Raw genomic sequence first — 21,204 nt, 5'->3', positions numbered from 1 at the left:
GAGCAGACAGCCTCTCCCAGGCGCTCTGCTTGCTCACCCCCATGGTGCCATGGGGTGCTCGCACGCAAGGAGGAAATTAACTCAATGCCCTTATTCCATCGACTCTAAATGGTGGACACTTAGTAAATGACGGCTGAACTCAGTGGAACTACTATTTAGTCTTCCAGGGTTTGTGGTAAAAAATCCAAATATCCCAGGAATAGTCCAGCTCTTCATGGGAAAGCTGCTTCATTTGCTCTCACCTGTTATATTTTGGAGCATATGAGGCTCTGTGCCTAGGGATTTGCAAAGATGGGCCGTGGGTATCTCCTTGGAAGGTGGGGCTGCAGGGTGGGGAGGGTGATCTGTGATGGAGGGGGACCAGCTCGGGAGGTGCCCGTTTCCTTCATGCAACCATCACTAAAAATGGCATCTGGGAATGATGTTTTCATCAAAATGATGCAACTAAAACACTTTCATCATCATAAAGCTTATTACTATTTTAAAATCTCATTTATTTCACTCTAATCCAAAATGTATACCGGGGGTGCCAAAAAAATGTGTACAAGTGGGCACTTTGGTCAGCGTTGCTCAAGCAATAGTTTGCCATAATCAGAAGTGTCTGGACGCTGATGGGAACCACTTTGAGCACCTCTTGTCATTGCAGAATCAAACGTGACTTGTAGTCATCTTTTGCTATCAAAAGATGAGTATTACAATTTTAATAGGTTTTTCCTTTCTTAAAATGTGTATACATGTTTTTTTGGCTCCCTCTGGATATACGGCCAGTTACCCCAATTTTTTTTTTAAATGTTGAAGATTGATCCCTGCTTAATGGAGGTAGATTTCCATTCATTCGGCTTTCTCTTTAAAAATACCTTTTATATTTTTATGATTAGAAAAATGCCCATGAAATAGTTTGGAAACTGCACAATAGTATTCAGAAGACGTTTAATCCCATCCCCAGAGATGGCATTTTGTTATATGTCCTTTCATTGTTTCCTATACATGTATGTTCTTTTTCAGAATTGGAATCAGACTGCAATCACAGTTTTATGTTTCACTTAAAATGACATCATGAACATCTTCCGGTCCTCTGACGTATTTTTTGAAAGCAAGACTTTAACGTACAGTATTCGCAGCAACATTAATGTAACGTCCCCTCTCCTGGGCATTGAGGTCGGCTCTGTCTTTTGTCACTGTAAGTGGCATGGCAGCCCACTTTGTCTTCATCTCTGATCACATTCTAGGCTGATTCTAGGAGGGGAGGACTGAGTCATAGGTTATAAATATTTTTGAGACTTTTGATACATATGCCAACTGCTTTCAGAAAAAGAGTACCAATTTACCTCCCTTCTAACTCTTTGCAGCCTGTCCTTTATGTGTTACCAGGAGCAGATATTGTCATTAAAAACATACGTGCACACACGTGCACATACACGCGCGCACATGTGTGTGGGGCCTATTTTATAGGCCACAGCGGGTTCTGCTGTTTTAAATCAGATCCCACTCATGACAGACAACATAAAGGAAACTTGGGCTGTGAACAAGATTAGAGTTGGTGTGTAAATGAGTCAGCATGTGAGGACGGTGGGAGGAGGGTGGGGTGTCCCACCGTGAGAGGCACGGTGGGACGGGCCGAGAAAAGGCAGTGTGTTCGCATCAGGGAGCTTCCCATGAGGCCCCACTCAGCGCCACTCGCTCCATCCAGCAGGGCTCCCAACATGTCTTTGCTCCATGGTGACCTTGCCAGGCACGGAGAAGCCATCAGTGGCCCCAGCTCAGTGAAGAGGAGAGAAGTGGAACAAAGATGGGTAGAGTTCTCCTCTAGGCAGCTGCTTCTCCCAGGGCCGGAGCAGAGGCCAGACTGCAATGGCGGCCCAGGACGAGTCACGGCCTGGTTCTTGCAGGAACTGGGCACCAGGGGTGCTGGCGTCTGCAGGGCCTAGCCTGCGTGTGACACTCCCAGGATGTCACGGGAAACTGCTCGTGAGTGCCAGAGCACAGAGTCTGGCTGAATGCTTCTAACAAGGTAATGTTTGTGCTCATGGGCTCTGTGTGCATTTAAGAATTAATTAAATCCTTTAAGGAGGTCATTTATGGTTGAGACCAAAGAAGGTACTCAGGGGCCAAGCCAACCCCAGCGAGAAACGCGGCCCAATCACAGTTTGCCCACCGTGGCAGCCCGCAAGACCGCTTTCCTAGCCTGATCTGCCGAGTGTTCAGGGCCTCGAACCCGTTCCTCCCAGAAGACTCCTGGGGAGTTGTGTTAAACCCGCGTTATTTCCAATTTCATCTAAGAAGTCTCTATCCCATGCAGCTCCCTCAAAGTCTGCAGTGTGGGATTCAGAATCTCCCAGCATCATGGAAGTCTTAGGAAAATATATTACTAGGAAGTGGAGCCGCTCCTTGTGTGTTAATTACAGCAAGCCCGGCTGCCACACAGATCATCTCCAGCTTCAGAAGCTTCGGCTCAGGCAATATCGGGAAAACAAAATCTTCTTAAAAACATCCTAAGTTCTCTTTTTCACCCTTTGAGGAAAGAATGTGGTTCATTGTGAAGCTAAACCCCATCTATTTACTTGTTCTTACAAAGATTTCACCGATATTTGAAATATTTCTCTCCTGAAAAACAAGGCACACTCTGTGGGTCCAGTCTCAGAGCTGCATTGCTGTTTCCGGAGCCCAAGGCTTTCAGAGAAAAGGCTGTGGGTCCCCATCCGGACCACGTTCTCAGTGTAAGGACAACGTGACATGCTTCACACAAAGGGACATGTCCATTACCTGTGTTTCTTCTTTGGTTGGTTTGACTGTTTCTCCTTCACTTGTGAGCTCAAGGTGGTGTTTGCAGCAGACAGGACCCTCTTTCCCTGAGCTTGAAGGGGAGCAGGCGTCTGCCAGCTCCCGCCCGTGGTGAGGAGGTCCTCGGGGAAGGGCAGCACAGGCCGCCTGCTGGCCTGGCCTTGGTCTAGAGGGGTGAGGATACCTGCTCCTCCCCGGAAGATGGAGCAGGCCCCGACCCTGACGGCAACCCTTGGGCTCTGGAGGGATGAGCGTTTGCGGCATGTATGGGACCGGCCCAGGAGGCAGAGAAGGGAAGAGTCCATATATTTTTGAATTAAATTTTTTTCTGTAATGGGGAGAAAAGGTCAATTTATTTCTATTTATTCAGAGCTTAAGGAGATCCTTATGCACTCTGATCTGAAGGTCCTAAAGAAGGGGCAGTCCTGAGCAGGGAGAAGCCTGCCATTGGGGTGTCGACGGCAACTTCAGGAGGTGCAGGCATCCCACATAAAATAACGGGTCACGGGTGAGACACCCGCTGTCACACTCCCCGGCTCTCCAGGAACAAGCCCAGCTGGCTCCCAGGGTATCTTTAACACCCGTCTACCTTCGTCAGACCTCCTCCGTACGAGAAGCAGGCCTCAGGCTGGAGCTGCTGCAGGCGGCAGGATTCAGCCAGAAGTTAATAACAGTGTTCTCATTTTATTTATTTTTATAATTACCTTTAATTTAGAGCAAGTGATACAACTTTCCATTTAGGGTAATGATATAGTTTTCTTTTAAATGCATTAAAGTAAAAAATAGTGAATTAATTAAAAAAATATTACCAGGGGTACAAAAACACAGTGAAAGCGTGGAGGTGGTTTATTGCAGGAGAGCTCTGTGGCAGTGTCAGGGAGGTGACACATTGGTGCCTGCAGTCGGAGACACGGATCTGTACGGCCCTTTTAAGCTATTTTTATTTTACTTATTTTCCGAATTAGGTGAGGGGACCCTGAGCTTCTGGAGACTTTAGGATGTTAGAAAGCAGAGCTCTGCAGAAAAGCCCCTGAAAACAGGACTCATTGACCCCGGAAGTTTAACATGGATACAAGCCCAGGAGAGTGTTCCAGAAAGGCCCCTAGAAAGAGCAGCCCCTCTCCTGTCAGAACTACTAGTTTTCTTAGAAAGAAGTGAGGATGCCTGATGAACCTCAGGGCTCTAACACCTGAGGAAAGATTTACTAGATGTCAAGCAATAATTGATGGATTCTGATTTCCCCCCTCACCTTTCTCGGCATTCTGACACCTCCTTACAAGAGATATCCTTGGGGGCACTTACTATGCTCTTCCTGCTTTCAGTTTGGGTATAAGGCCGAGAATCTGTTCTGTTCTACAAGAGACTTGTCTACAAGAGACTTGTCTAGGCCGATGGAAAAGTCCTCCTAGTACCTAACACATAAAGGATGCTCACTCGTTCATCCATACATCATTCATCCATCCATCCATCCATCCATCCATCCATCATCCATCCATCCATCCATCCATCCATCCATCCATCCATCATCCATCCATCCATCCATCCATCCATCCATCATCCATCCATCCATCCATCCATCATCCATCCATTATCCATCCATCATCCATCATCCATCCATCATTCATCCATCTATCCATCCATCTGCCATCTATCCATCCATCCATCCATTCATCCATCCATCCATCCATCATCCATCCATCCATCCATCCATCCATCCATCCATCCATCCATCCATCCATTGTCTGTCCTCCATCCATCCATCTGCCATCTATCCATTTATCCATCATCCATCCATCCATCCATCTGCCATCTATCCATCCATCCATTCATCCATCCTCCATCCACCTTCCATCTATCCATTTACCCCTCCATCCACTCAGTAAATATTTACGAAGAGTATTCTGTGTATTTCACAATAAAAACTTAAAAAAGTGCTGGGTGCCCAGGTGGGCATTGGGAATAGTGATAATAGAGGGAGACATTGTCACTGCCACTGCAGAGTTAATGGCCCTGGGGGAGGCAGAAATTGAGCCAGTGGTTGTTTGGCACCAGGTTGAATGAATGAGTGAGTGGTATGTAAATCCCTTTTCTCTGTCACTGCTGGGCACTGGGGCCTGTGCAGTCCAGGGGTGCTGGGATGAAACAGCAGTTTCGTAGATCAGAAGTTGCACGTGCTGGTCCCTGGCCAGCTGGCTTTCTGGAGTGAGATGACAGGCACTGCAGAGCCTACTCGATCTGTCCCCAGCCACTGAGGGCCTGCTGGCCTGTGCAGAGGGCACACGGGGCTGGGCTCCCTCCTGGGGCTCCAGCAGCTGTGGAGAGGTGTGGGGCAGGGCAGTGGTCACTGCAGAGGCAGCAGGGACGTGGGGGCAGGTGCCCAGGCAGAGGAACAGTAACATGACGGGGTCCCAGGGGAGGCCAGGCACAGCGGTCTCAGCCTCCCTGCCAGGGAACATGTGGCCTCTGGAAGATGAGGCACACCAGTTTCCCAGGGTCTGGGTGACACATTCTCCAGGCAGCATCAGGTGTTTTGCCAGGCTGGCCTGCCTCCTTGCTTGCTGTGTGTGCCCGCCAGGAGTGGGGGTGATTGTAGCTGCTGGTGGCCCCCTGTGGCTTAGTGAATGCCAGCCCCACCTGCTCCAGGGAGCCCCGTTTCCGGCCCCCATGTCCAGGAGCCTTCATGCTCTCTCACATGCACGCAGCGGGCTGCAGAGGGCTGCATGTGGAGCAGGGCACTGTGCTGGAGCCCGGCCCTCTGGGCTCTGTACCGTGAAAGGAGGCCCAGCACTCCTGCAATGTGGGGTGTGCAGCGGGAAGGGGGGACGCGGCAGTGCTTTGTAAACTGCAAGCTGTCAGTACTGAGCATTGGTGTTCCCCAGTCCTTCGTCAGCGAGTGTGGGCAACAGCTGAGCACTCAGGGGTCTGAATGTGGTCAGTAGGGCCTGTACAGGCCCTTGGGCCGTTGGGGGACACTCCTGGGAAGGACATCTGGCTGTAGATTGAAGAAGTTACCCAGGGTGGAGGTGGGGATGGGGACGTGAAGATTGGTGCAAAAGGAACAGCCTGTACAAAGGCTGTCTGCTGAGAGGTAGCCCGTTAACGCCGCACATACCTCTGAGGACGTCTGGATGGGGGGACTAAACTCCCCTAAAATCCCTTTTCCTTAAGGTGAACAAGAAAAGCCCTATGGGGAGCACCAGGGGTGGAGTTCCAGATCCTTGGCCCATGGCAGGGGCAGCTGTGCCGGGTGGGAAGCATTCTTGGTGCCCGAGCGCTTAGTCTGTGTGCAGGGTGTGCCGGGAAGGTGCAACCTCCACGCTGGGCACTTCCAGAGGGCCCCGAGCACGTGGCCAGGACCCTGGGGTGGGCATGGAGCCTTGTGATCTGGTCTGGATGTGAATGAGCTCGTGCAGGAGAGCAGTGATGGGAGTGAGTTGGCGTGGTCCTGGGGCAGGAGGAGGCTGTGTAGTAGGCAGGTGGCTGAGAGGGAGAATGAGGCCTTTTGTTAGCTGGGACTCCTGCGCCTTCAAGCGACAGGAAATCGAGCCCCAACCAGCTTAAAGCACCAGGAGGCGGTCCTGGCTCCTGTGACTACAAAGTATGTACATGGTGTAGCTTCAGATGCTAAACCAGGACTTTTGATCCAGGACTTCAAATTATGTCACTGAGCAGCTGACTGCTCTCCGCCGCCTCCTGGCCACTGGCCTTATCCCACCCAGGGTGCTACCCCCCTACCCAGCAGCTGCAGACTCTTGGTAGCAAAATGGCTGCCAAAGCTCCAGCCGTCACTGGAGAGTGTCTGAAGCATCTGTAGCTCCCTGACAAGCCCCAGCCCTCACGCTCAGTGGCTAGAATCTGGTCATGTGCCAAGCCTTGAACCTCTCACCGAGGCCAGTGGGAGTGGTACTCTGACTGGCTCAGTTAACCCCACGGTCGGGGTCTGGAGGTCCGCTGCCTCCCACCCAAACCCCGGGGCTGAGGAGGCAGAGAGGGAACCCCGTGCAGGGACTGAGACAGGCGTGGATGGAGGGACGATGCGGCAGGAAGCCAACCCCATGGCTGCACAGGAAGCCCCCAATCCCAGTGAAAGTCTGCGCAGGGGTGGTGTTCTTGGGGAGCCCCTTCCCAGCAGGGGTGTCTTTAGCCCCCGGCTCCCCTCCCAGCAGTCGAGCTGGGGGCTGGTCACACACCCCAGTGGGGTGTGGCTGTGGGAGCCTCCCCAGAGGTGGTACCTTGGTGGTGAGGTCTTTGTAACCCTCGAGGGAACTACAAACAGGTAGTGCTTGGCTTCCACAGGCCTGTGTGTTACAAAACACTCTGGCCATTAAAAACCTGCTACTGACTTTAATGGCAATGAAATATGTGCTGTTTATGAGTAATTAGCCACTTCTGGAAACGAGCTCTGTTCCTTTAAATTTATGGGGTGCCTTGATTTATGCATTTCATGGGGGGATGTCATGTTACATCACACCAACCTGAGGTAATTTGATGCAAATCAAGCACATGAGCGGGTGAATGGAGACCTTCTCTCCTGCCTCCTGAAGTGTGTTCCCGCAGGAGGGGCACCCTGGCCCTGCTCCGTCTTGGCTCTTCTTGCTTGCTTCCTCAGGACAGACTTGGGGGAGCCTTCAGGCCTGCATGCCCTCCCTGCAGCCTCCCAGCCCTGCAGGGGCTCCCGGAGGACGGAGGACGTCTGTCCCCCACGGTGGCAGAGACTGGCTTCCGGCTCGTGCTGGTCCTGGGCTCTGCAGAGGGTGGCGCAGGCCAGCAGGCTGATGGCTTCCTCATCTCAGGGACCCCGGGCTTGGTCAGTACACACAGGACACAATATGATCGAGAGTCGAATTTTATATGCTCTGATCAGAGAAGGAATTAGGAGAAACAGAGACTGGTGGGCTTGGGGTCCAGAGGGGAGTGGGGAGGGGAGGAGGGGGTAGTACTGTTGGAATCTTTTTGTAACAGCTAGCCCCCCTTTAGCTGCTTAGAGTGAGGAGGCAAGAACATTCCAGAACTTGTTGGTCGGACTGTCCATCTCTTTGTACATTTTCTTCTTTCATCCAGACAACTATCATTTACTTAGCACTGACTACATTTCTTGAGTGCTTAAGAGATAACCAAGAGAAGCAAAACACAGACACAGATCTACTAACTTGCATGTAACTTTAGCTGGGTCGCCTGTCTTCTGGCCTCAGTTTACCCATCTACAAAATGGGCACATCAGACTAAGTGACTCGAACTACATGCCCTGGGAGGCTTCTCCAGCTTTGCCACCCTGAGTACCACAGTCTGCGTAGAGAGGACCATGCGTACATCTCATTCACAGGTGGAGAAGTGTCCCCAGGTTGTCGGGGGTCAGGTGGAGGAGAGTGGTGGAAGTGGGATTGATTGGCTGCGGGGGCCGTTTGGTGGAAGCCTTTGGCATGAATTCTTACTTGTGCCCCAGAAAGAACAGTGGCTGTGATCTTTGCCTGTTGTACTTACATGTCGGTCCCCCTTGGGGACAAGGGAGGGCAAGCAGACACAGGCTGGCCACCAGCTCGGGGACAGTACCCCTCCGTAAACAGGGCCCGTCGCTTGGGCCCAGCACACAGCCTGCTGCCCAGCAGATTGGCATCCTTGGCAGCACTGTGGATGCTTTTTAATAGGTTTCTCTGGGTAAAGCAGAAAGCAGAGGCTTTGTCTTCTAGCACCAGGGCCTTTTCCTGTGAAAGCACTTTCTAGAATGCTCGCCTGGCTTCCTTGAGAAGCAGTCGGTGGGTCCCGGGTTGTCGCTGTGGGTATCTGACTTTGGAAGGAAGCTGTGGTTGGAACAGGGCCACCTAACCCCCCACCAACGTCCCCGGGTGGGTGTGCCATGTTGCTACGGAGGAAATTTAGGTACAGTGCAGTCTTTAATGTAAGGATTTTAAAATGGAACCTTGCTATTGTTTTAATTTGAGTCTTTTTGCTTTCTAATTAGGAGTGACATTTTTGTGGTCATTAGCCAAATTTCTTTTCTTCTGTGAATTTCCTGTTCACATACCTTTTGTCCAGACTTCAGATGGGGGTGTACAGCTTTTCCACATTAACTGCAAACTCTTTAAAATAAAACCGGTGAGGTGATTAACCTCTTGACTACCCCATGGGGCTTGGGAGGTGGGACGTCCGGGGAGGTGATGGACCAGGATGGGGAGTGGTGACACGCAGCGGGTCACTGTCCTCGCAGAAGAGAAGAGGGGGCAGCAGAAACCTTTGCAGATTGCCCGCTCGGTGCCAGGCGTGGCTTCCAGCACCCCACATGCGTGTCCCCGTTCAGTCCTCCCAGCGACCTCGGTATTGCCCCCACATCACAGATGTGTAACTGAGGACGTGTCCCCTGGAGCTCACGGGCCTTCCGTTCTTCTGGAATAAGACACAGTTCACCTTCTGGTGGCGGCAGCCATCTTTTCATTTGTCATAGGGTCCCTGACAGAGCCTGCCCTGGGAGCCCAGGGGGTGACAGTAGCCCTGGTGGGCCAGTCACTTCTAGATGGCAGGCACAGCTGTGCCCATAGTGCCTGCACCCCCGGCGTGGAGCTGGAGAGTGCCCTGGGCCTCTGGGAAGGCTCCCTTAGGAAATACCTGCTGCCCCCTGACCTGAGGGTGAGGAGGCGCTGGTGTGACGATCGTGACGACAAAGCACCGCCTGTCCAGGTAGGGGGACCGCCCGCTGGCTGCTGGCATTCCCTCCCTTATAAGAAGAGGGATACTAACTGCTTCACGGTAACGCCCCCCACCCCGTGTTCAGCGTCAGGGATGCCGGGCTGCAGCCGTTCGCCGTGACTGGTGACGGTTCGGGCTCGGGGCCTGGTGGGAGCTCCTGCCATGTCAGGTGGGCCACACAGGCATAAATCAGGGCAGGAGGACACTGAGGCATGAGGCAGTGGCCAGCCTGGCCGGTCGCCTCGGTGTGCAGACGGGCAGCTGTGACTCAGGGCAGGACTGGGCGCCAGAGTACAGGTTTGGTTCCAGGGATGCAGGAGCCCACAGGCAGGAGGCAGGCCACCTGCTGTAGGTACAGGCAGGGCGCCCTTGTCCGGGATGCCCGCCACATGGCAGGCAGGTGCCCGCTGGCAGAGCAGGCCAGCACCCCGCCCTACGGAGGGGCCCTTCATTGCACACGCACTCCCGGGGCCTGGCGTGGGGGCGCTATTGCAGGCGCAGGGGAGGGGGCCTTCTGTTCTGCTCGGTGGGCCCCCATGTACCTGACTGTGGCGGGATCTTGGGAAGATGGAAGGGAAGTGTCGGCCTAGCTTCAGCGTGGAGCACCGGGGAAGGCCGTGGAGGGAGTGGCAGTGTCCTCCTGGCAGCAGATGTCCCCCAGGCCTCCCCTGCTCCGGGCACTCAAAGGCAGTGGAAAAACTCAGGCATTGTCGTCACAGAGCTCCCAGTCCCCTGACCCACCTGCGAGTGAATGGTGCCCAGAGGTGGTCATGCCTGTGGCTGGTGTTTCGGGTGAGTCCTGGGAGGGCAGATGTTTCTGATTCTTCTCTCTGTGGAGCCAGGCATTGTGCACACACAGATAGTCAGGAAATGCTGCGTGAATGAATGAATGTTTGCATGCGCAAGTATGAGTATACTGAAGGAAGCAGGGGAGTCCAAAGGAGAGGGGTTTCTAAAGGGAAGGTTGAGGGCTTTGGAACCCCTTCACCCAGAATTTGTTATGTGCAAAGCACTGGGCTTTCGTCAGAGATGGGGGGTCCCTTGATGTCCCAGACAGGGGTGTTGAGCCATGAGACAGGGACCCAGGTAATCCACTATGACGTGGACAAGGATCAACTCCTTCCGGGGAGGAGGAGGGTGGGCGATGGGGCACAGCTGCATGGATGGGGTGGTGTGAGAGCTAAGTCTCTATGGTGCACACGTGTCAGAGAGCAGGTGCCCTGGTGGCCCAGGCGTGGCCTGTGGGCTGAGTCCCCTTCCCCTGGGTGTCCCCTTCCTCCCCGAGGATGGACGCTGTGTACCAGGCCTGGCACATTTGTTCTTTGGTCTGTCTGGTCCTTTATTCATTACTTTCCTCATTCAGTCATTTACTCATTCGCTTGCTCCTTTGTTCATTATTCAGCAAATGTTTACTGAGTGAATCCTCTGCCTGGCTCCATGGCAGTGCTGGGGACACCCCAGGGAGGCCGATGGTCATGGTCCCACCTCATGGAGCTTCTGGACAAGTACATAGCCCAGCCTGACCCAGTGTGAAAGCCGCTGTGACGGGAAGGGGACAGGCAGGCGGCCACACAGTCTGGCCTGGGGTTTGGTGGTGCGTGTACTCTGTCACCAGCTAACAGGGCACAGGGAGCAGGGAGGCCTGCAGAAGAGAGAGTGAAATACACAGGAGGGCACCGAGTCCCCCCACGGGTGCCCTGAGAGAGGGGTCCTCTCTCCAGGTACTGACAGGCTTATACAAGTGACCTGAGGACACTCCCTCTTCAGGCACGTCAGTGAAGTCTGTCTTTGTCCCCCTTCCTTCCTGGTCGAGTTGGAATTGCTTCTGTTCCTGGAGTCCATCTGCACGTGGCGGTGATGTCAGTGGCCGGGACAGCGGCTCCCGGCCGCCGTTGTGTCTGTGAACTGGGCTCTGGTCAGGGGCTCATGGGCCAGTCTTCCCTCCTCTCCTGGGGGAGGCCCCTCCGGTTCAGCCTGGTCACCTGCACGGAGCTGGAGATGCTGGACTGGGGACCCCTGTTGGCCCGAGCCCAGTGGCTGCAGGCAGCAGAGTCCCTACTGTGCGCCTGGCTTTTGCTCGGTAGTGAGTGTGTCCTTAGGAGCTGATGTGTATCTGACCCTGTGTCTTCCACAGGTGCCCCTGTGAACGGCCCTCCCTGGCCGATGTCTGTGAATAGTTCAGAATCAGGCTCTTTCTTTGATCACGCTTGCATGTGTGCCTTCTACGTTGTATTTAGTTTTGCACCGAATCCAATCTGAGACTTCTGTGAAATGAAGACAAACGTTTGACACGATATCATAGTCCAGAAATGCTCAAATGCAAACAGCTCTAGTCAGGGGTGAAAGGGTGCTGAGGTGTGGCTGGGTGCGTGACCCCTGGCCGCTGCTGTCCTCTGGGAGGAAGGGGCTGCAGGGTTCCCCGTTTTGTTCTAGCCCAGTGGCTGTGTGCTGAGGCTGAGCAGGGCGCCGAGGCAGGTTAATAGGGGATTAAATACCTAACTTCCTGCCAGGACGAAGTCTGTTTAAAAAGGGAGAGAGAGCTAGCGCGAGAGAAATAATCATTCTACTACATGACAACTGCTGGTATTTTTCTCGGTTTTGCGATAGCATTTTAGAGGTAGGTCATTCATTAAAAGCATATATGTACTGGGGGTGCCAAAAAATGTATACACATTTTAAGAGACGTTATCTATGCTCAAGCAGCAGTTCACCATAATCAGAAGTGTCTGGACGCTGATGGGAAACACTTAGAGCACCTCTTGTCATTGCAGAAGTCAAACGTGACTTGTATTCATCTTTTGTTATCAGTATATATTGAGTATTACAATTTTAATAGTTTTTTTCCTTTCTTAAAATGTGTATAATTTTTTTTTTGGCTCCCTCTGTAAATATAGCTTTTGTTGTTTTCCGCGATGCAGTGGACACAGTTCAGATAAATCAATTACAGAGAATTAGGGGATCATTTCCTTCCCAAACCATCTCATCTGGGAGATGTGGAAGCACCATTTCATGGCCTGGATTCTGTGGGGGGCAGGGCTGGGCTGTTGGCCACCAAATGCTGTCCATTGTTGGGGTGCTCTGGCCACCACCCTCTTCTGTACCTGCCTGTCACAAGCTCCCAGGACCATCATGCGGACAACCTGGTCGGCCAGGAGCCATAGGTGGGGCTCATACGATGCCCACTCTCACCGAGCTCCAGCAGAGGCAGCTGCGTGAACGTGTCTGGGGCTTCTGGGGGCTGAGTGATCACGTCCAGCCTGGGGCAAACCCAGGAAGGTTTCCTGGAGTCAGTGACGCCAGGATGGAGCCTGGAGGATGGATGTGGGCTGCGCATTTGGGAGGCTGGGGATGGCCTGACTGCCAGGAGACTTGGGGAATAGTCCTTCTCCCACTTTTTTGCTGTAACAGAGAGGAAGGGGGAGACCAGTACCGTGTTCCAAACTCTGGGTGCCTCTTCTCTCTTATGCAGGGGCTTACATGCATAGTCACAAGGGCTACGACTTCTCCCTCTGATGTGGGGTCTGTGGTGCGGAGTTTATTTTCCCCTTTGTTTTTCTCCATTGTCTCTGACCCACGTTAGGTGGAAAAGCACTAATATGGCACAGCAGTGGTGTGAGGCATGCGAAGTGTGATGAGAAACTACAGTGAATGTTTAAATAAAATAATTTATTACAGTAAAAGACACATTGCCATCAACCCCCTCAAAATACTCCCATTCTTTCCAACACACTTATCTCGTCGTTCTTGCCACTTTCTGAAGCAGTTCTGGAAGTCCTTTTTCGTGAGTGTCTTTAGTTGCCCTGTTGTGGCTGCCTCGATCATTTGACTTTGGGGACGAGCCAGAAGTTGCACGGTGCCAGATCCGGTGAATGAGGTGGATTAGGACACACCGTAATGTTTTTATTTGTCAGAAATTACCGTACCAGCAGTGATGTGTGACACTGAGCGCTGTCATGATGGAGGGTGATTTATGGCGCACTTTAGAACACACCTTCTCTCAACCGTAGCTCACACCCGACTGACTGCACTGAACAAGTTGAAACTTGTCACACACCGTGACTAAGGTTCAACGTGCCACTTCCCATATTGAAGACCCCTGCCTTTCCATCAGATGGCACTTGGCAGCAGCATTCACCGTATTTTGTGATCACAACGGAAAGGCTCCATGTCACACATCGCTTCTGGTACACGGCAATTTCTGTCAAATAAAAGCATTACGGTGTGTCCTCATCCACATTATTCAACTGATGTGGCACCATGTGACTTCTGGCTCTTCCCCAAAGTAAAAATGACCATGAAAGGTAAACATTTTGAATCGATGCAGGACATCGAGGCCACGACAGCACAACTCACGACACTCAGGAAAGAGGACGTCCAGGACCGCTTCAGAAAGTGGGAAGAACGATGGGATAAGTGTGTTCGAAGTGAGGTGGAGTATTTTGAGGGGATTAATGGCAATGTGTCTTTTACTGTAATATATTTTTTAAATTTAAACATTCACCGTAGGTTTTGATCACACCTTGGACATGTCAGGCTATGACACCAAGAAGCTCTGGAGCCCATTTCAGCCCAGATCTAAACTCCATGCTCCACGGATCTCAGTCTGTGCCTGGCCCACTACCCCCCGTCTCCTCTGCTCCCGGAACGTTCCGTGCTTCGTCCTCACTTGCACATGCTGCTCCCTCTGTGCCCCACACGCCTCCTTTCTTCTCTGCCCAGTGGCATCCTCAAGGCCGGCCCCTTGCCAGTCCTGAAGCTCACTGGTCTTCCCTTCTCTCCCCAGAATGCCTACCCCACTGCGCGCTCTGGGTTCCTCCGTTTCAGCACTTGACTCCCATTGGTTGTCTTTGCGGGTCCGTCTGTCTCCCCGTCCCTGAGTCAGCTTCGAAAGGCGAGAACCTGGCGTTGCATGTATATCTCTAGGTCGGCCCCACTCGCTGCCACACAGAGGCATCAGGACATGGTGTTGGATGACACGAGCCCTACTTACAGTTGCACCAGTAAAGCTGGCCTCATTACTGGCTGTGAAGCACTTTACGTGCTTCAGTTCTGTCCTTTACCTCTGGCGTTTCCTCCCCTCCCAGAGCCAGGTTCTTTCTGCACCCAGAATGCTCCACTGACCACTGCGCTTGGCTCCCACATAGGCACAGCCTCTGCATGTAAGTCACGTTTCTCACCCACAATCCCATTCGCCAGCTCAAAAGCCCGTGACGTGTGCATGACAGCTACTATGAGCCCATTGTAGAGATAAAGAAGCCGAGGCTCTGGCAGGTGCCCAAGGTCAGACAGACACCAGTGGAAGGGCTGCCACTGGGTGTGTGTTTGTGGATCACCACGTGTCCTCTTCCCGTTACCATAGTCTAGTTGGGGAAATAGCCCATCTGACACAGGGTAGGTGAACATGAAACATTATATCAGCCCTCAGGGCTGTTAACAAAGCAAGATAATGTAAGTACATTTTTGTGTGACCCTCTCCCCCAGCCACTAAGGAACCGATTTGTCACCTGTCCAGATCTACAGTGCCCCTCCCACACCCATCGCACCCATGCCAGCCCCTGGAGACGCTTTCTCTGGAATGTACTGCCTGTTTCCACTTCTCCTTGGCCTCCTTTGAGCTTGCCCAGGAGCTGTGGTTTCCTTTGTTTGCATACATTTCACAAATGAAGGAGCTGGCACCTGTCAGCACCCAGCCAGCAAGTCTGAACACGCCACGGGCATCAGCCAGCCTGCTCACCGGCGTGTCCCGCTCGGGCTTCCTAGCTGTGTGGCCTGGTGGGACGCACATTTTCTGAGCCTCCGTTTCCTAAGCTCGAGTATAGGGACAGTGGGGCGGCTACCACAAGGCTCCATGAGGCAATGACTGACATCCCCGGCACGGTTGGCACCGGGTGCTGTGAGGGAGAGGCGGACGCTGTCACTGATGGCGATGGTGAATACGATTACGGAGCTGCCCGAGACGGAGAAGATGGGGATGGCGGGGGACAGGGGAGGAGGAGGAGGAGGAGGAGGAGGAGGAGGAAGAGGAGGAGGAGGAGGAGGAGGAGATGACGACAGTTACTGCATTTGGTGTTTCTTTTGAGAGCTTGCTCTCCCTGATACATCAGTGGTCTTCACAGCCACCCCCACCCCCTCGGTTGGTCTAATTCCATCCCAGCTCGTGTTTGCCTGGCTTTGCGAGGTGTGGGCAGACAGGGAGCCAGGATCTCAGCCCTGAAGGCCCTCTACCCTACAAGGTGGCTGGGAGAGCCCTTTGGGGGGCTTCCTGGCCCAGCTGACATGCTCATTATCTACCTGCTTGCAGTTCTGGCCCACGGTTTCCACCCAGACTCTGAAAGCCAACATGCTAGAGAGACCCTTAGCCTTTGAGAAGTGGGAAGTCATCCAAAGTCTTCAAAGAGAGGATATTCTTTATTCCTTTTTCTTCTTCCAACTCCTGCATCTGTCACCTCACCAACATGGAGGTGCCTGGAGCTCCGCGGGACCAGGGGCGGAGCCAGAGGCTGGGTCCTGCTCGCCATTCACGTCAGCCAGGGCCGTGGCTTTGACCGTGACTCCACCCACTAGGGGAAATTGGGGGATTTGGGCGCGCTCTCCAACTGGACTCTCCTGGTTACACAGTCGCCACAGTCCGCTGCCTGGTTTGAATACTGTGCTTTTGTTAATCCAGCGAGGATTTAACCGTTTCTGGCCTTGTCTCACAGCATCCTCTGCACCTCGGTCAAAACGGAACAGGTCGCCCGTGCTCCCCTCCTGTTTATCTGTTAAGCACCTGGCAGTGCCCTGCCCACCTCAGTGGGATCTGTGATGCAATTTGTGTGGGTGTCCAAATGTCACCAGCGTTGATTGTAAGAGATGAGAAAATGTACTTGCTCAGCATAGAAGCTCTAGGCCAAAATGTAAAAGCATGAAATCTCTGGTTTATTTTTGTAATAATGTTTACAGCTGTTTAATGACCCTGAAAAGGTTCAGTAGTTGGTGTTCTGTACTTCAGAACAGGGCTGTATTATGCTTATAACAGCCTTAGTTAAACAGTTTGAGCTACAACAATTGGAAAAACAGTATTTAATAAGAAGCCATCGTATTCTATATGAAGCTGTCTTCATTACAGTTCACCTGAGTGTGAGAAAGCAAGGTGGGTTGTGGGGAAGGGCCAGGGGTCCCGTGTGCGCCCAGGAAGGGGGTCTGCCCACCGTGACGTGATGTGGGGTAAGGCCCACTTTGGAGCCCTTGCTATGGCCCAGCCCCTCCCCTGGCCCCGCGAGGGGTGCTGTGGGGCTTCTGTGAGGTTCTAAATCAACACCTTCATCCACGTTGGTACAAAGGGGACGTTTACTTGTGCTTGGCTAGACACATTTGATTTCAAAACTCCAGTTGAAATCGTTCTTTTGAAAGTCATTTTATTTCCCAACTATTCTTTTTCATGGTGTAAGGATAAAACTCTGACTGGCAAGATCTGTATTTTTTGGACTATTCATAAGATTACTCTTTTTTGTCTGTGCTAGCAAAATCAAACTTTTGTGTAAAATTTATTTAGACTCATAGCAGCTGGCATTTCTAGTGTCCTGATAGTTTTCAATTTCATTCTGAGTGAGAGATAGTTAGGTTCTCTATTGGAAGAGTTAAGTGAAAACTTTTGTTGTTGGCATCCAGGAAACAGTCTTGCAGGCAGAAGTGCAGCAGCAGAATATGGACCAGCACCATCCACAGTGGCTGAAAGGCTCAGGCTTCCTGCAATGATGGGATGGGGAGACAACATAGTTTGACAAGCTGACCACCCAACGGTGGGTTTCACATTGGGTGCCAAGAACACCCTCGCCAGGAAGTGTGAAGCTGCACAGCTCAGGAAGGAAGCCCCTGGCCCCCAGGCGCTTTTGGGGAGCCCCTGCCCGTGTTCACACAGTGGTGGCCAGGTGTCGGGTGCCAGTGGGCCCCCCGCCATGACCCCGGGGCTCATGAGAGCTCAGAGCTGGGAGGGATGTTGGAGTGGTCCCTGTTGGAGGGAAGGTGACCCAGGGGTGACAGTTTGCAGTGGCCTCTGACTGTCCAGCTTTGGCGAGCTCATCTGGCTGACGTTCTAGTGAATCCCGCACGTGTCAGTCAGCCAGGGCTCCTGGGGCTTCTGCTCTGCTCTGGGTTGAGGCCGGAGCTGGAAGCCAGTGAGCTGTTCCCTGCTCAGTAGTTTCTTTACTGCTTTTCCTTGTGCTGAGGACCTTCCTACCTGGGTGAGAGGGTAGATGAGTCACTGCGTACGTTACTCAGAAGGTCCTGGCTGCCCAGTGGGCTCACGGCTTCTCCATGCGGGTCGCTCAGCTGCGGGTCACAGGTCCTGGGGTCCAGAGCCAGGGCGCAGGCGTGAGAAATGGGTTGTGCTCGTGCCGTAGAGTGCTGTCCTGTCCTTACTAGTGCTCATGCGGGCAGTGCTGTGTGTCCATGTGGCTGTCCGCCTTGCTTGTCCGGACACAGAGGCCCTGCCAGGGACACTGACAGACATTCAGTATGGCCTGTGAAAGAGCAGTGTGGTCCAGAGGGAACGCCTCCTCCCCGTGCTTACTCCCTGAGGGCTGGAGGGAAGGCTTTCGGACACCTTCTATCTGAGTGGGGGGCCTGCGCCCTCCCCCCACCCCCCAGGAGCTCTCAGGGCTGCAGCGGGATCTGGTTCTAACAGTAGGATAAATGATCCCTTAGGTTCCCGGTGTAGCGTTTATATAGTTTCTAGAGAGCTGCCAGTTAGGTCTCTGCCCTCCCCCAGCAGAGATCCCTCCATGTGCACACGTGTGTACACACACACAGCTGCAGTGGTTTCTTCTTTCTCTCAACTCTGGATGCAGCCTCTTGGGAACCTTTCCATCTCTTCCCTGTTATTGGTGGCCTTTCTCTTGCTGGCCCTTGGAGCCAGGGGCCCTTGAGGGCAAGTACGCAGAAGGCCCGGCAAATATTTACTGAACTACTGAGATAAGAGGTGGCTGGGTGAGGTGTCGGGGCTGGAGAAATTAGGGCCGACCCAGGTTCTGTGATTCCCAGGCCAGGCCAGGGGCCAGCTTGTCCTGCCTCGGCTGCCTTGGCCCAGGCACAGCACACCCATCACCCTGAGCTCTTTCCAAGAACTCCCGCCTCCTTTCTTGCTGAGTCTGGTGGCCAGCACTGCTTAGGATGGCCCATCGAGCGCCTGCACCTTCTCGGGGAACTGTGGTGGCGGGTGTCACAGAGGAGTCTGAGGTGATGGTCTGCTGCGGCCCTGCCCCACAGCGATGCTGGGCTCAGGCTTTGCCCCAGCTCACTGGAGGGTGGAGGTCGTGATCCCGCAGCGTCTCCCAGTGAACTGCCAGCTCTGCGGAAACGCCGGGTTTTCCTGCGGGTCCGGTGGTGCTGGTCGAGTTCTGAAGAGAATAGTTGCTCTCTGTAGCCTCGTGCCCAGCAGCTGGGCCGTTAGTGGTGGCCCAGGCCTGGGTGGTGATCACAGGCAGGTAGAGTGAAAGCACTGATTGTGGGGGCAGGTCTCCCTTGGCCGTTTCAGGACCCCAGGTTCTGGGGGGTAGCCAGAGAACCTCCGACTTGGATGAATTCTGATTGTGGGTGTTCATAGACTTGAACGAAGCTGAATTTGGGGCCCATGAGGTTGGTGTGAGAGTGGCTCTGCCATGAGGCTGTGTTTCTAGCATCCGTTCATTCATTTACCCATTCAGTCAGCAAATTTTAAACCTACAACGAGCCAGCTCTGCCCTGAGACTACATCTGTGACCAAGGCAGACACAATCCTGCCCACATGGAAAAGAAGCGTGACTGTAGAAGGATCAAAACAAAAGTTTCCCTTGGTCGTAAGTACTATGAAGAAAAACGTAAGGGGAGATTTCAGAGAGCGGCTGGGGGCATCAGCCTCAGACAAGGTGGGGACAGAGGGCCTTTGAGAAGGGACTTTGGGAGCTGAGACCTGTATGAGGAGTAGCTGGCTTGCCTTTTCACAATCCAGAACATTCTGTGTTCAGCAATGGCACCTGAAGACTTAAAGGGGTTCTTAAAAAGCTTTGTTGATTGAAAAAAAATTAATAATAAAAGAATTCCATACTCAAACCTAACTTGACAACTCCCCACATTCCTTATTTGACAAGTTGAGCTGTTAGTTGCCCAGCATGACTGGGGGAAGTGGATGGCCTTCACCTTGATGCCCCCATCCAACCTGATTTGCAGTCTTGCTGGGTTGCACATTCAGCCTCCTCTCCCTCCTGCTGAATTGGCGTCAGCTCACCAGCAGCAACCTGAAAATAGCCCGTCTTCCTGGATTCATGTCTCTGAGCAGGCCAACTGGGCAGCCTTTGGAAGTGGGACAGCCATCTTGGCTTTGGACGACCCAAACTTCCCCAGAGCGGTTGGGTGGAATTCTGATCACTCCCAAGTGGCTTCAGAGTCATGATCCCTATTTGCTCAGGAGAGGAGCCAGCACAGCTGGATGGGGCCTGAAGAGGGCGAAAGGGCTGCTGACACGCCCTGGGGACTGCTGGAGTCCCTGCCTGGCTCCCTCCAGGTGCCAGTTCTGTCCCAGTAACTTCTGCACACTGGGCCTGCTCCTCCGTGCTGGTCAGTGGGTGCCATGAGTGCTGGGGCTGGCCAGTCTTGTCCACTAGCGTGTCTTCAAGTGCCAAGGACAGGGGCTGACACACAGTGGGAACTCAGGAAGTTTATTGAGTGATTACAAGAATCTCCGTGAGAAATCACTCCTTCCGACCAGTCTCCAAAATGGGTCTTTTTGGGTTTTTTTAATTGATTTGACTGCCACCAGAAACGCAAAGGAAAGATGGCGACTTGGAAGCCTTTTACTGCAAGTGGCCCCGTGCCTGTGCGTGTGCCGTTGTCCCTGTCATCAGTCACGGACACGGCCCTGCACCATGGTTGCAATTTCTCTCCCTCCTGGAAATAAACATCTGTGTTTTTTTCTTTCCCTTCCTTGCAAGGTGGACTCCTAGCCCCGTTCTCTTGCCAAGGAAGTCAGGTCTCCTGTTGGAGACCCTCCATGCCATGCAGTCTGCCTGGTGGGAAGCCCAGAAGACCGCAGACCCTGCCAGGGCTAAAGGTGCCTCCTCCACGGTTGAGCTCTGTCCCCACAGGTCGCCCTGGGGGATTGCTTGGCCCAGGAATCAGTCCTGGCTGGGGTTAAGCAGTGCTCCTGGACCATCTGGCGGGCTAACACGTCCAAACATTGGGATACGAAGATGATAGTTGTTCAAAACGGTTCCAGGGGCAGGAAGTGAAGCTGGGCTCCTTCGGGTGGACGACAGCTCTGGAAACAAGAAGGCCCAGGCATGGGTTCAGCGCCTTTCAGAGCTGAACTCCTCACGTGCTCTGATGTGGAAGGGCTATTCCGTCCGCCCTGGCCTGAACGATCTGGCTTTGCTGTTCTGTACAGGCTGGAGAGGGGACAGTGAGGGTAGAGACAGTTATACCGCCCAGCTTTGAGTGTTAGTGCTTAACAAACAGCTTTGGGTTCTAATTTTCTGCAAAGCACATTCTGCAGGTACAATTTGTACTCATTACTGTATATTGGGAAAGTTATTAAAAACACTGAGACTTGGTGAGACTTCCTATGGCATCTTCCCTGGATTTTAATTGGTTTTTATCTAGTTCTTTAAAAGATCTCCTCCAGCCCAGTCAAAGCCCCAGCCTCAGGTATCAGGCCAGTTGAAGGAAAGGGAGAGACCTTTCTGTGGCTAAGTGTGTACCCCCACCCGAATTTGAACAGTCTCAACAGTC

General features: G+C 52.9%; 1 protein-coding gene across 4 annotated transcripts in view; it reads left to right on the top strand.

Moving 5' to 3' along the window:
• The window catches only part of ZNF536 (zinc finger protein 536), a 395,518-nt gene that overhangs the window by 170,022 nt on the left and 204,292 nt on the right, over positions 1–21,204 (top strand). The gene's annotated exons all lie outside the window — the stretch shown is intronic.

The sequence above is a fragment of the Rhinolophus hipposideros genome, assembly GCF_964194185.1.
Source record: "Rhinolophus hipposideros genome assembly, chromosome: 21".
NCBI classification, from domain to species: Eukaryota; Metazoa; Chordata; class Mammalia; order Chiroptera; family Rhinolophidae; genus Rhinolophus; species Rhinolophus hipposideros.
Note: the sequence above shows the minus strand (reverse complement) of the source record. Positions and strands in the feature narration are given on the sequence as shown.